Below are 15,935 nucleotides of genomic sequence, written 5' to 3' on the forward strand. Positions count from 1 at the left end.
GAATATGTAGAGGACAATATGTAGCTGGTGTAAACTTGGAAATCGGGGGGGGGTGGGGGGGGGAGCGGGGAAATGTCAATCCCCACAACTGAACAACCATGAGAGTCTGTCCTCTGCCCTTTCTTTCCCTCTCCCTCCTCCCCTGTGCTCTCTTTGCTCCCTGTCCTCCTTGCTCCTTCTGCTCTTCCTTCCTTCCTTCTTACCTTGACATTTTGCTGAATGAGCTCTTTAGAGAGAGTTTAGTGTCCATGCATTGAAAAGGTTTTACAGAGTAAAAGGGAGAAGTCAAGCTTCTTTGAAAGCATCAAATGCTCCGGCAAAGGCTGCAGGGTACATTTTAGGCTGTACAACGCCAGCTCTAAGGAATACCATCCATTCTCCACTGTTAAAGAAACACAGCTCTACGGAGGCTTCAAGTGAGGTCAAATCAGAGTTTAATTTTCAGATTTGAATGGATGTGGACATACATTTAATGACACTTAAGATTTTAGAAAGCAAGGGAACCTTGAATTATGTCCTGAAGATTTGATGATGAGTGATGCTATAGTCAAAGTTGAAGTACCTCCTGCGTTGTGTCTTGCTGTGTTGTGTTTTGCTGTGTTGTGCATCATCTCCGGTAAGCTCTATTGAACTAAACATGTAACTTAATTTAACAGGGAATAGAAGAGAGAATTTTCATCCTGGGATTGAATTAAGCCTGTAATTAATTCAATTAGTATAAAGTTTGGCTCATTTAAACTCTTTTTACAAAATCTAAACTATACCGTAGACAGAGGAAAATAGAACATAGGGCCATAGCTTCTGGATGTTGGGAGGAGAGACCTTGGGGGTAGCTTGCCAGACCTCAAGTGGTATTATACTTAATGACTCAAATTAAAATTATAGAGAATGTTATCATGGAATACCCCTAGGCTTTGCCTCTCTGTCCTCTACAGGACTTCTGTTAATAGAACAACCCTGGTTGTTCTCCTCCATCTAGGAGAATGGATTATCTGACTAGAAGCTACAGCCGTGCTCTGTGTTTCCCAGTTGAGCAGAACTCACCCACTCAAAGGAGCAGGCTTGGAGCAACAGGAAGGTAAACTGGAATCTAGAGCTCTGGAGACTCCAGTGGGCAGGCTGGCTCAAGGTCTCCACTTGAGATGATGCATGAGGACACTTTCACAGACATAGCTGAAGCTGTTCCTCTCCATCTGGTTGTGCCAGTGAGTCTACACATGAGTGGTGAAGGAAGGGCGTTGGCTCTCAGTTCCCTTCTCTGCATCCGTCAGTGGTATCCCAACAAGAAGGAACCAACCATTGAACTTTCTCCTGATGGCAAAGGCCTCATTCACCATGATTAGCATTTTCCATAGGTACAGAACATTCAGAGGAGTGGCCAGAACCTTAAAGAGAGGAATAACTAAGTCAGAACTCTCTGGGTCTTCTATGGTGTGGCTACAGGTATATGAACCTGGAATTGGTTTTCTCGTTTGAAAAGTGAAGATAGGTCTGAGGAAGTGACTGTGGGAAAGTGTTTGCGAGCAAGCATGAAAACCAGAGTTTAGGTCATCAGAACCTCCCTAAAACCAGATGCAGAAATACTGCACAAACACCCATTCATATACCATATACATACAGGTGCAAAGACAAAATGGTGACGATAATATATATTTAGTAAAACTATTTTAAGTATTATATTAAATGCATACAGAAGTCCCTAACACTGTGCTTGGTAAGACAGATACACAACAATCAATTATTTTTATTGATGATTGCATGATATGTTAAGCCAGCATACATTTTCATGGTGTTTTGCAACCTCTTGAACATTAGACACCGTCAATAAACTTTCATTTCTTCTGGTTCCACCTGTGCTAAAGAATAAATGAGAAATAGAATCAAAACTAAAGAGGCCTTTCTTTACTTGTAAAAGCAAAAAAAATGTGTGATGCAAAAACTTATAAAGGAACATCTGTCAAGTGAAATCCATGTTTCCTTGAGAAAGTTCAAGATTTTGCTCATAAATAAATATGAAATTTATGGTGCAGGTTTAAGATCACGCTGGGTGGCCCTCTGTGCCGCCTGTACAATACCAGGCACAGAATTCTTCTTAAATCCAAAAGCAATAGGTCTCCCCATCCAGGTCCAGCTCAAAATGTAGTCAAGAGTTACTGGACCAAGAACTGAGCGCGGCTGTTAGCCAGACCCGAGTTCTGCTTCTCCCAGTCTGCACGCCTTCTGTGGTTTTCACTGTGACTGCTAACCAGCACCGCTCAATCTAGCCATCTGGGTTCAAATGTATGCAAAATTACAAACACTGGCAGGAGCCTCTGCTCAGGGGAGGCACCGTGTTTATTCCAGAGCATGGCGTGATAGCAATCGGCAGCTGGCATATGAGCTCTTTCTTAAGGCAAAAAATGAAATGACCCATGTTAGGAGGCTTTATTAAAGCCTCATGCCCTTGGCACTGGTTTGAGTTTTAGAAAAAATCAACAAGAAATGCAGTAGGTGAGTAAAGGGGGAAGAGAGGGTTAAAAAAAAAAAACTCATGAAAACATGAAATCAGCTTTAGATATTTCTTTTTCGCCATGAAAGAGTTATATAATGGGGGCCAATGATAGGCATCTATAAAGAAAACACTATACCTTTCTTAATACACATCTAAGGTTTCATTGTTAAAGACTCAAAGTTTCCAAATCAGAGAAAAGTATTACTTCATGGTTCCCAAGTTTCCAATCACTTAACATATGAAACAGTGAAGCTTAGCGTCAAGCGCTGGGAGAGAGAGCTGTTTGAAGTCCACGAGGCCCAGACAAATGCAGCACAGCCTTAAAACCACGTTGCTGTTTAAAAAGACATCAGTCTGTAATAAAACCCTGCGTCCTGGTGCTCTCGGTGACTAGGTTTCCTTTATGGTCTTACCAGTGAGGATCTGTTGCCACACCTGGCTGCTGGGGATGAGTGGCAGGTTGCAAAGTCAGAATAAGCACACAGCTTCAGGCCTGGATGCTGACGGAAGCATGTTAATTTTCTTTGCACTCAAACAACTTATATTCTCTGTAAAGAAGGTATCAACTTCTGAAGGATGCGAAGGGTTAAGGGCACTGAGATATTTACCAACCAAGTGGCTACAAGCATCACTAGGATCCTGAGCAGCTCTTCAGATTACACAGCAGCCATTTCAGCTGCCGTGAGGGCAGTTGAGACACCCAGGGAATCCAGTCAACAGGAATGTTCTATTATTCTGTTTGCTCTAGGCATGAGGCTGTGGTAAAAGTGAACAGTTAACTCAACACTGAGCTGTTGTGCAGTGATTAAAACACAACACACTACCTTCACAAACGGTCCTTTGTCATCACCATGGAATCTTTACAGGTGATGGATAAACACCATGGAACTAAATCCTAATCTAGAAACAATCATGCCAGCCTGTCTTAACACATGACACACAGAAATTCACATATGCAGAGATAAGATGTGTGTATGTGACTTCTTTGAATGCATAGACCAGGGACCTGAGAAACACATAGCTCCATGGTTAAAAGCACATGCTGCTCCTGCAGGAGACCCCAAATCAGTTCTCAGCACCCATATTGGTGGCCCACAACCAGCTCCAGGAAGATCTAATGCCTCTGCACTCACACACACACACACACATACACGCACACACACATATATACATACAAATATACATATATATACACACACACAGATGTACATATAAAGATAAGGTAAATCATTTAAAAATATAATAATATAAACCTTATGTGCAAACACACATGTACACATACACATGATACATGGCATGTTTTCTCTGAGATGTGGACTTTATTATAAAAGGGTAGCACATTATTTGTGGCTTCCATTTGTCACTCAACTTTATGTTCTTAAAACTAAAACGTATTGCTGAGGATATCTTATTCCTGTGAAATACCCCACAGAGCTGAGATACTGTCATTGAACCCATCTGGTGTGGATGGCAATTTGAGTGATTAGAGGTTTGTATGTGTGTGTCTGTGCATGTGCTGCTCCTGTGGGCACATCTCACACTTCCACTCAATGCACACAAAAGTCCATGAGCCTGTCAGCTGCTTCATGTTCTCAATCACACTTGGGAATGTGTTTGTTTGTTTGTTCCTTTTGTTTTTCGAGTCAGGGTTTCTCTATGGTAACAGCTCTGGCTGTCCTGGAACTCACTCTAGAGACCAGGCTGGCCTCGAACTCACAGAGATCTACCTGTCTCTGCCTCCAAGTATTGAATTACCGCCACCCAGCTGATAATGTTTATCTTTTAACTTATTTATCTTATTATTGTTTGTGTGTGGTGGATGTGTGAGTGTGCACATGCATGCACATCTGTACACTAGAGGTTGGTATCAGATATCTTCCTTCATGGCTCTTCACTTGCTTTTGAGACAGTCTCTCCTTGAAACTGGGCCTCACCAGTTGGCTCTAGCGGCTGGCCGATGAGCTCTAGGGATCATCCTGTGTCTGGCCCGTGGCATTGGGAATTAGAGGCACACAACAACAAGTCCATTTTTTTTTTTTTACATGGTTCTGGGGATCCAAACTCAGACCCTCAGGCTTGCCACGCAAACACACTATCGAGTGAGCAATTTCTCCCATCTCCTGTGGTTTTCCCCCTTCTGTGTTCTTATAGTGGTGTGGACATATTACAGGGCTTTAGTTGACATTTTCCTCATGGCTACCAAAGCTAAGCGTCTTGTGGTGTTTTTATAGACATCTGGGCATTTTGTTTCTGACCCACTTTCATTTTCTGTTTGTTTAATTGTAAAAATTTTAAAAAGAAAACTTTCAATTTGTTGTTGCAAAGTTGATGAAAGATATTTTGTCCCATTTCCTTTCTTATGCTCTGTGGTATCTTTTAAGGAAAAGTTTATATTTTAATACAAGTTTATTGTGGTTTTCCTTTTTTTTGTATAATACCAACTAGGTTTCAGGAAAATTTTTCTTTCTCAGAAGGTATAGCCTTTTAAAAATCCTTTGATGATACACTGAATAAGACATATTAAATCTTTTCAACTAAAAAACATAAAGATAGCCTTTCATATTTATTTCCCAAACTTAACTGTATTACTTTTCTATTTAGATCTACACTCTACCTAAAACTGATTTTGTATGAAATGTCATAATAGTCGAGAACGGTTCATGTGTTTAAGCCATACTTTATGGGGAGGTGGCACCTTGTGGACAAGGGGCCAAAAGGCAGATGTCAGACTATGAGGGTGGTGCTTGGTGGTTACAGGCTAGGTCTCTTTTGGCCCAGGCCCTCTGCTTCTTGGCTCATGATGCATCACAACCTGATCCTCCTGTCCTGTTGCCACAGATAGAGCTCCAGCCACCATCCATCCCCTTCCGTGATGGAATGTGCCACACCCTATTATATAGTTTGCTCGCTCTGCAGCATACTTACAAGGGTCACTTCGGAGTTCTAATAGTTGGGCCATAAATCATTTGGATTTCCTATACCTGGAACCAAAATTGCAATTTACTTGTCTTCTTCTCTAAGCATTATATCTTTTGTTTCTTTTTCTTATCCTGTTGCTCTATGTAGGACCCCCAAAACAATGACAAGAGTGAAGTGTCCTCTTTCCCCAACATCAAAAGGAGATCTTTTAATAAATCACCCTCAAACATGATGGAGGTGTTTGTAGATTCCTTTACTAGACAAAGGGAACTTCTTGCGCTCCTAGAGTCTAAGTGTGTTCATCATAAATGAATGTTAAATCAAATGTTTATCAGAATATGGTTCTGTAAAGACATCAACATTCAGACAGAAAGACCACACGACTTTGCTCCTCTTTCCTTCCAATGTAATAACAGTTTTAAAAACATAATCCGAATCAATCCTGACAGACCCTTGCTTTCATCACAGGTGATTCCCTTTGCTGACCTTTATGGACTTTTCATGTTTTCATACGATAAACATGCCCATCATTTTCCTTAATTAACGCATTCTCACAGCAGCTTCCTCTTGAAGCTTCGCCATCATAGAATGAGTTAGCGAGTGTCCCTTCATAAATTTGCTCCGGAAGTGTTTTCTAATATTGGTTTAAATGTTGAGGAGAAACCGGGAGTAGAAACATCTGGGCTTAGAGTTCCTTCTCAGGAGAATATTTAGTAATTGGCTAAAGCCATGAGTGTAACTATTTTGAGTTTCTGTACATTCTTGAGTTAGTGTTGGAATGGTGTGTTTTTCCAAACTATGTACATTTATCTAAAAGTTCAGATTATTTACATATAATTGTTTATAATTTTCTCATGTTTTAAAATGCTTATACAAAATGTAAAAACAAATACCTTTTCCAGAAATGTATTTTAAGGTGTTTGTTTGGTTGGTTTTTTTGTTGTTTTGGATGTTATTTTGTTTTTGTTTTTGTTTTTTTGGTATGAGCTAGACCCTTATAATGAAGTCTGGTCTATCCTGGGACTTTATGTTGAGCCCAGGCTTTCTCATGCTCCAGATCTTCCTATATCAGCCTCCTGAGTTCTGGTATAACAGGTGTGCATCACCATACCTGGCAAGCTGTCGGATGTCGATTACCATTTTGTTCTAATTATTTTTAATTTATATCATGGTTATTTTTGATCCATGAGTTATTGTTTAGTTTTCAACATTCGTGGACTTCCCAGCTATCTTTCTCATTAGCAATTTCCCTTAAGTGTAATCAGAGAACATAGTCCAAGAGTCAAGCCTTTAAAATTGACTGGCCCTTGCCTCTTGAATGTTGAATTTACTCTTGTGTTGGTTGACAGTTATCTAATCCCTTCACTGTCTTTTCCAGGTGTTCTCTATTTCTTGCTATCTTTTTCTTTTTATCACTTGTTTATATTACTTTTAAAAATGTATCAAAATCTTTTGTTGTACTTGATTGTTTCTGTAGTTTCAATTTTTGTTTTAAATATTTCTTCTATGTACAGTTCTACAACTACTGTATACTTTCAACTGACATGTTCAAAAACATGAAATGTGTATATCTTGCTGTAAAAACCTTTCCTGGATCTTCAAATGTCCACCCCAATTTACTTTGGAATACCATTTGAGCAGTGTATCTTTTTCTACCATTTAACTTTACTTTAAACACTCTATTCTTGAAGGTAAGGCCCACTCTTTCTTTGCATACTATTCTTGGATTTCAACAATTTCATTGTTCTCTGATAGTTTCGTAATTATAACTGTATTAGCATTCTTAGCCAGTTTTTCCATCTTTTGTGACTCTTCTTTGGTTCTCTATTTTTTTCATTTGGTCCTATTTCTTGCTATTTCAGTTATGATATAGGAAAGCTTGAGCAATAATGTGATTTTTTAGACAATGGTAATTTTATATTCTGCCTGGTAGTTTGGCTGGGGAGAATTTATCCTAGTCAAATCATACATTAAATACTATCAACTTTTTCAAGGTGTGTGTGAGAGAGAATTTGTCTGAGTGTAGTTGGTTCCTACTTCTTAGTGCAGACTCCTTGTAGGATCTGATCGGAAGTGTTGTGTTTAACAAAGACCCCGAAAGCTATAACAAAGACCCTTCATAGGCAGAGCTTGAAAATGAAGAGTCAGCCCAAGGAGGAAGTGGATATGATTACTGTGCTGGCTTCTCTGCTCACCCCTTCTCTCTTTCATCTTGGTGTTTTGAGATCATGTGACCTGGGCTGGAGAGATGGCTCAGAGGTTAAGAGCACTGACTGCTCTTCCAGAGGTCCTGAGTTCAATTCCCAGCAACCACATGGTGGCTCAAAACCATCTGAAATGAGATCTGGTGCCCTCTTCTGGCCTGCAGTCATACTGCTGTATACATAATAAAAATTAAAAAAAAAAAAATCTCAAAAAAAAAAAAAAAAAAAAGAGATCATGTGACCCTAAAAGCGCTGAGTGGTTCAGTGACATCAATTTTGTCCAGGCTTTCTAGTTGTCCTCGGGACCATGGTTGTGCTGCTATCAGCTACACTGGAGCCATCACTGAATTTAAAAGCATGAATGATCGCATAATTAAAAGATTTCAAAGGTAGAACAATGTTTAAGTCATATGATATCAAGAGGGGGGAAAATGAAAGATCTGGAGAACAAACCAAAGAAATTTAACATGAAGATATTTTTCTGAAAAAGAATTAAATCACATGACTGGAGAGATGGCTTGTGGTTAAGAGCACATATGGCTCTTGCAAAGGACCTGGGGTCAGTTCCCAACACCAACACTGACGGCTAACAACATCCTGCAACTCCAGTTCCAGGGGATATAATGCCGTCTTCTGGCCTCAGTGGGCACCTGTACCACAGGCACACATACACATACATAGCAATAAAAATAAATAAATCTTTAGAAAAAGGAGAGAAAATAATTTAATATTGAGGATTCATCAAATTGGCTTATTTTTTAATTATGGAAAGAGTAGCTATGCATGGAGTCTGAGGCAGGGGGATTGCCACGAGTTTAGGACCAGCAGGAGACACTTGAATTCAAAGACAACTTGAAATCATAAGACTCTGACTCATAAAGGCAAACAAATGGGGAGAAAGGAATAAGGAGAAAGAGAAAGAAATTGATGAATTTAAAGACTGAACTCAGACAACATGCTTCACAATGACACATTTTAAAGAGCTTTTCTTTTATGTGTGTGTGTTTGCCTGCATGTATGTGTGTTATGTGTGTGCCTGGTGCCTGTGGGGGCCAGAGGCCAGAAAATGTTGTTAGTTCCCCTGGAACTGAAGTTACAGATGATTGTAAGCTGCCACATGCTGGGAACCCATCCAGAATCCTCCACAAAGAACCAAAGGCTCTTAACTGTTGATTAATCTCTCAAGCACCTCAAAATTGTATTTTTTTTAAATAAAACCCACATTTTGTCATGCTATTAAAGAGAATTTCTGAACTCAGGAATATTTTTTTCTAGATTCCCAGACCAAAGGAATTTACCAGCCCTCAGAGAATGAAAGTCAAAGTCCAGAGGGATCTCCCTTCACGATGTCTATGACAGCTACACTCAGAGAGACACATTAAGAAGTACAGAAAGGGCCGGGCGGTGGTGGCGCACGCCTTTAATCCCAGCACTCGGGAGGCAGAGTCAGGCGGATCTCTGAGTTCGAGGCCAGCCTGGGCTACCAAGTGAGTTCCAGGAAAAGGCGCAAAGCTACACAGAGAAACCCTGTCTCGAAAAACCAAAAGAAAAGTACAGAAAGCAGAGAAATAAGGAGATCATGGGACTTGTATACACTGTGGCTGGGGTATAAAGTCATGTGACTGCTTAGGAAAATTAAAACATAGAATAATTTTCCACCCAAATTTGTACGCACACTAAAGAGACATAAAATTGTATACATGAATAATGACCACTGCCTCCATCATACTAGATGTAAAGAGAGAAAAAGCCTGCATATCAACTGATGAAATAGGACCTGTCCACACAATAAAACAATATTGAAAACAAAATGAACAATGTCTTAATGTTTTTAATTCCTAAAGCATGAATGCATTTCGGACCATTATATTAGGTGAAGTACGTCACCCACAAAGGACCTGCAGTTCTGTGGTTCCCTACTATACTGTGGTGTAAATAGGAAACTCTATAGAGAAAGAAAATTGATTGATGGCTGCTTAGAGCTGGGTGGGGTGGTGGTGGAAGAATAACACAGCATTTTGTGTAGTGTTGGAAATACTCTAAAATTGATTGCTATGATAGATGCATAACTCTATTAAAAGATACCAGGGAAATAGAAAAAGAAACACAGAGAGGCAGTTCAGGGTCTGTAAAGATGGCTCAGTAGTTAGGAGCAATTGCTGCTCTTCCAGAGGGCTGGAGTTCATTTCCCAGCACTCATGTTGGACAGCTTACAACAGCCTGATAACTCCAGCTGCAGGTGATTTGGTGCCCTCTTCTGGCCTGTGCAGATACCTGCACTCACGTATGTATATGCTCCCATACTGATGTACACACATAAACATAATTAAAAATAAAATACATCTTAAAAAGATTGTTAATCTTTTTTGCAACAGATGTTAGGGTAGAAGGAAGGATAGGAGAACTAAGTAGCTGAGGAAATAATGACTCTCACAGTGACAATCGTAACATATGCAACAAACAGCTCTGCAATGAAATAACTAAAGCTAAATAATTTAAACTGTAAGAAAAGTTTAATAAGAGGTAAAGTGTCCCTTTCTCCTCAGAGAGACTTCCAGTAATAACATAGAAGAGTAGAGTAATGTGAGGAAGAACTTCATTTACTACACCCATGGTCACAGAAAGAGCTCATGTTCTGATGGAGCATGCGTGACTGTGAAACCTTTCATGTTCTTGTTCACAATGATTTCAACTTGAAAAGATCAGAAGGCCACATGAAGTCATAGCCATCGAAAAATCAACTAGAAATAAGTCACTTCTTTCTGAAGTGGTTAAGAATTTGAGTCATAAGTGTTTGGAACTTAAGAGGCATGCCTTTTAAGGATAATTAGATCACAAAGAAAACAACATAAAGGACTATAAACCACTCAGAGAGACATGTAAAGAAGAATAATTCACATCAGAATTCACAGGCCATGGCGATAACTATACTCAGAGGAAAAGCAATAACTTAACTGTCTTCACTTTTAGAGAAGTTGGAAAAAATGGAAATGTATTGCCATCAACTTACCATCACATGATAACTAACATTCAAATTAAGTGTTTTGTGTATATGTTATTCTGAATGTTCACATATGTGGGGGTGTGCATGTATGTATTCCTATGTTTGGAGGCCAGAGTTTTGGTGTTGACTGTCTTTCACTTCCTGCCTTTTTTTTTTTTTTTTTTTTTGAGACAGGGTTTCTCACTAAATCTGAAGATTGTGGATTCAGTTAGGCTGGCTGGTTAATGAACTCAGGGGATCTGTCTGTCTCCTCCCCTCCTCCTTCACCCCTGGCTTGGAGATTTCAGGTGTATACCACCACAAGCCTTGACATGGGTCCTGCAGATTCAAAATTCAGATCTTTGTGCCTGAACTTTACCAACTAAATCTTTAAATCACTGTAATACAATATCTCCAGTCAGAATCTGCTTACAAGAACTCTATATCCATGACTGCATCACATATTTCTGATGAAAATGTAAGTCTGTTTTAATAGCTTAAGTTTTATTATTAGTGATTATGTCAGGAAAGAATTGAATTTTCAAACCATCAGTTGGTTAGGCAGAGTAATTCAGTTACATCATCTCTTTCTTTTTTCTTTTCTTTTCTTTTTTTTTTTTGAGGGAGAAGCATAGCCAATAGACTTTATAGGCAGTTGAAAAAGCACTTCTCCTCTAAAGCCTTTGTGAACAGCTAGATGGAGTCTTGGTGGGGTTTCTTGTTTATTTTCCCTAGATTTGAACAGCAGAACTTAGATGTGGCTACCTACTTGGGCAGCGTAACTCAAAGGCAGTCTTTTTCACTGAAGGGCTTCACACCTGTGGGTCCACGGATGGGACCAAGGCTGTTTTCACTGTCCTTGTGTCTGTGTCTTGGTGTCCAGTGGCGATGAGTGTTGGACTGAGCCAGGGCAGTCAGGAGTCGTGTGTGTGGGATTCTGGAGGAACCTGGGCTGTGAGATGTTCTTTCCTCCTCTTTGCTTTTTAAGAGGTCAGTGTGTGAGCCACTTCAATGCCTCCCACTGTTCCCTGCATTTTACAATGCCAGTGTGAGCTGCAGTGGGGAGCAGGTTTATGGTGCATGCCATTCAATTTAGATTCTACTAGAGCAAATGATTGCAATGATTGGGAGGAAAAAACTGGAAAATAAGTCCCTGATGGAAAACTGGTCACAGAGCCAGAACAGTAGTGCCAATTATGATTTCAGCAGCACACCAATGTTATTTTGACAACAGTCTTTTCAGACATATAGAGTTTATTATTAGCGAGGGTGAGCATATTAAAGCGTGTTTCCCTCAGGCAGTCAGTTGTCTTTGCATTTGAAGCTAATATTTGAAGTTCCCATTTGTTGTTGTTTTGTTCACTTTTTTGTGTTCCTACTTGAGGAGAAGCACTGGCCAGGATGAAGACAAAAAAACTGTCTGGAGGGTTGTCCCAGTATGGGTGGAGCCCTGGGGCATACATAGAACTTTCCCTAGGATTCTGCCTAGTGTTTCTTTCCTTGATCACACAGGTTAGAAGCAGCAGGTTATTATATGTGGTAAAGCAACCACTCAAACAATAAAAGCTTATTACATTTCTCTTATGTTAAAGTTAGGAATTCAGGTCCTATAAAAGCCATGACATAAACTGCATGATACAAGTTCCTTTGTCAAGGAACTCTTGAGAAGATGAATCATAGACACATAAATATTAAAACATGACTCACGAGCTGTGCAATATGTCTTATGTAACGGCAAAAGTGTGAAGATTTTGAGGGCAAACTGAATCCCCAACATTTAGGATATAGTTGTAGGATACATGGAAGATAACTGTGGGAACCCAGCTTCTGATGCTGGTCGTATGAAGGTTCATGAAGAATGTAGAGATGAGATTAGTCAGTACTGGAAAACACCGCACTGACTATTCTCTGAAAACAAACTCCACACTTACAGGAAACTCCATTTTTATATTGCTGTTTCCTGGGAACATTCATAACTCTTGGCATTTCTTCTGAACATAGAGCACAAATTCTCTTTTTATGTTTCATAAACTCCTAGATTGAGTTTTCCTGAGTGCCACATGGCAAGAGCATAAAGTCATTTCAAATAGGACCACTCACTAACCTCCTGACCCCACACATTAGACCACTTATCTAATTTTCATGAAACTGTACCCATCCACATAAATTTGACACACAGTCCCACAGAGATAATAACATCGAATATATGGCCAAAGGCAGTCACAACAAGGAAACATCCTTGCAGCCTGAGCCAACCTCTAACCTGCTCCCAAGCCTGGGGATAATAGTTCATGGCTAGATGAAACCCTGGTGAGTTCAGCCTTTGAAAAATCAAGAAAGTTGCAAAGGTTCCCATTTGTTAGAAATTGCACCCAGAGGGAACCGGGTAAGTGGTGTCTTTGAGGCTTGTGTTACCTCCTTGTGGAGTTTCATTCATTGGCCCATTGCTCTGAAGGCCTCTGGTCCATCCATTCCTTCATTCAGTTACTTGGCTCAATATTTGCTGCCGTTTTCCAGACAAGGAAATAATCTGGTAGTGAATAAACTTTAATACTTAATTTCACGGCCAGGTGGTGGTGGCACATGACTTTAATCCCAGCATTCGGGAGGCAGAGGCAGGCGGATCTTTTTGAGTTTGAGGCCAGCCTGGTCTACAGAGCAAGATCCAGGAAAGGCACAAAGCTACACAGAGAAACCCCGTCTCGAAAAACCAAAAAAAAAAAAAAATAATAATAATACTTAATTTCACTAAGACCACACAGATAATAAACTACATAAAATATGTGATTCAAAAATCACACTGACTGTGCCATTCAGAGGTTCCATCAGAACTCTGCATTATTCCATGAAAATTGTGGCTTCCACACAAAAGGAGGCTCATTAATTCTTCACTCACTTATCCATCTCCTTCAGTCATACATCAGCCAAATATTCATGAAGCCCACAGCCTACCCTTTGTAAGGTAGTGTGCTAGGTGCGGAAGACTCTGTGGAATTCACATCTTGGTCCCCAAGGTGCTCCTAGACTCATGAGCACTAGATTGGGTTCACTTGCCAGTAAAGTCATTATTTATCCACAGTCCAATTTCTTCCATTTTAGTTAAAGCCTTTCCTTTGAAAAGTGCTCACCCTCTTTGTGACAAACCGTACAAGACCACCTCTTCCAAAGGCTTCTTGGAAGGAAAGGATGCAATATGCCTGGGTTTCTGAAGGGGTGAGTGAGTAGAGGGTGCCAAAGATGAGAGAGCATTAAAAGCTGGAGAGCATGGGAGCTAAGACTAAGACATTTCTTATTTCCCAGAAATGAAAATAGAGAGAAGGAGAAGGTGCCTGAGAGTACTGGATAGCGCGGAGTGGGGAGTGGGGAGTGGGGGTGATTCCCAAGCTGAGCTAACTGCTTTTATTTATATGGTATGTATTTTAAACTTGTTTTTATTGCCACTGAATAAGAAAATGCTTTAGATTAGCAAAACTTGGGTTGGAGGAATGCCAGGGGGAAAAAAAAACTTATATAGTGACTAATTCTTTTGAAATGATCCAGCTCACAGACTTCCCAGGTAGTGGAAACAGTGTGGTCATGCATAGCCTAGCAGAATAGTAGCCACCTCAGTTATTTATTCAGAAGGGGTAAATACACAGAGAACAAAAATCTAATTACTGTACTTTGATAAGGACATTTTAGTAGCCATATTTGGATCACTGACCTGTGGACGTGGCATGGTCAGCACTGGACTTGCACAGATTATTGTTCTGAGAAAGGAGAGAGGCACACAGGTGCTCACTCTCCTTGAGGACATATAACAGCCATTCTAGCTTGTGTATCATGATCCCTTTGGCAAACCTCTATCTCCAAAAATGTTTACAATTCAAAACAGTAGCAAAATTACAATTATGAAGTGGCAACGAGAATAATTTCATGGTTGGGGGGGTCACCACACCATGAGGAATTGTATTAAACGGTCACAGCATTAGGAAGGTTGAGACCACTGGTAAACCATGGGCAGTTAATGGTTGCGGGGAGGGAGAGAGACATTTCCTGCCATGCTGTAGCTGTGTGCAGGTTGCCTGTGCACCTGTAAGGAAGCCCTCACCCACGTACCTGTAAGCAACCCTAACTGAATCCGTTGGTTCACCATGCCAAACTTGAGTGGGATAACTCCTTCGGTCTGTCATTGTGCCCTTTCTGAACCAAACAGATGTTTGTTCAAGACTCTCTAACAATAGTTCACACAGCACCCCATTTAAAATTGTTCATAGTGTTTTAGAACCAAGTCAAACTATCTTACTAACTTAATGGCATACTTACTTTGTTTTATAAATATATCAGCCTAATGGATGGTTGGAACACATCTTGTCTCCTTCATTCAAATTTTTATTCCTAAAGATTTAAACTGATAAACTGAATTTTTACTCTTTATAAGCCGTGTTGACTATAAACATATCATAAATCATAAGTATAATCATGTGCTATGAAGAAGCAGAAAATCTCTGATATAGATGGCAACATCTGATAAATATACTCTTGCTGGATGCTTTTTACTCCAGAATGAAGAAAAGTAGGAATGCAGTCAGATATCATGAACCAAAAGTATTATCTCCCAGAAGTGGCAAAGATATACACGAGGGGTTGTTTGTTTTGTTTTTATACTGCATTGGGCTATTATGCTTTTTTAAGAGCTTAAATCTGATAGAATGCCAGATATGTCTAAATCCTAAACTATGATATTCCCAATAGAATGTGGGACAGAAAGGCTTGCTTAAGACCACCTTGAAGTTAGAGGCAGAGTCCAGCTGGAGAGGCATCCACTCAGCACCAAAGCCTACCCTTCCCTCAGCTCCACATGACAAGCAATCCTATAAGAAAGAGAACAACAGGAAAGCTGACCAGTGCTGGATTCTTGGTCTGGTTCTGTGGTCACTTACGGGGTGGATTTGAAGGGCATTTTATAGGAGTGTTACAAAAATAAAAATGAAAGCACAGTATGAATGAGTGGAGCCTAATGTGTGCGCCTTCATGTCAGCTGGAGAGTTTCTAAGTGGCATCCAATGTACGCTTCCTGTTTCATGGTAGTTGAAATGATTCTTTCCTGAAGGAATTTCTACTTTGAAACTTTCCATGTTTTTTTTTTTTTTTTTAAACTAGATGCCCAGCTCAATGCGATGAAGGGATTATGTTCTATTGTAAAAATTATTTTCTTGCTGTGCAGGAAAAATATTGCCAATCAAAAGACAGTGCATTTAATGAACTAGGAAGCTATTGGCGCATGTCCATCTTTAATATTTTATAGACCTGGAAGCAAGTCCTTTCCTCTTTAGACTCCTGTCCAGACACACTGGCC

General features: G+C 40.0%; 1 long non-coding RNA gene across 1 annotated transcript in view; it reads right to left on the reverse strand.

Moving 5' to 3' along the window:
• Positions 1-417: 417 nt before the first annotated feature.
• The window catches only part of LOC131925699 (uncharacterized), a 47,420-nt gene continuing 31,902 nt past the window's right edge, over positions 418-15,935 (reverse strand). The window contains exons 2-3 of the long non-coding RNA XR_009383320.1: positions 1,045-1,385; positions 418-631 (exon numbers count right to left, since the gene is read on the reverse strand). This is a non-coding gene — a long non-coding RNA (uncharacterized LOC131925699). The remainder of the gene's footprint in view (positions 632-1,044; positions 1,386-15,935) is intronic.

Source organism: Peromyscus eremicus, chromosome 15 (assembly GCF_949786415.1).
Source record: "Peromyscus eremicus chromosome 15, PerEre_H2_v1, whole genome shotgun sequence".
NCBI classification, from domain to species: domain Eukaryota; kingdom Metazoa; phylum Chordata; class Mammalia; order Rodentia; family Cricetidae; genus Peromyscus; species Peromyscus eremicus.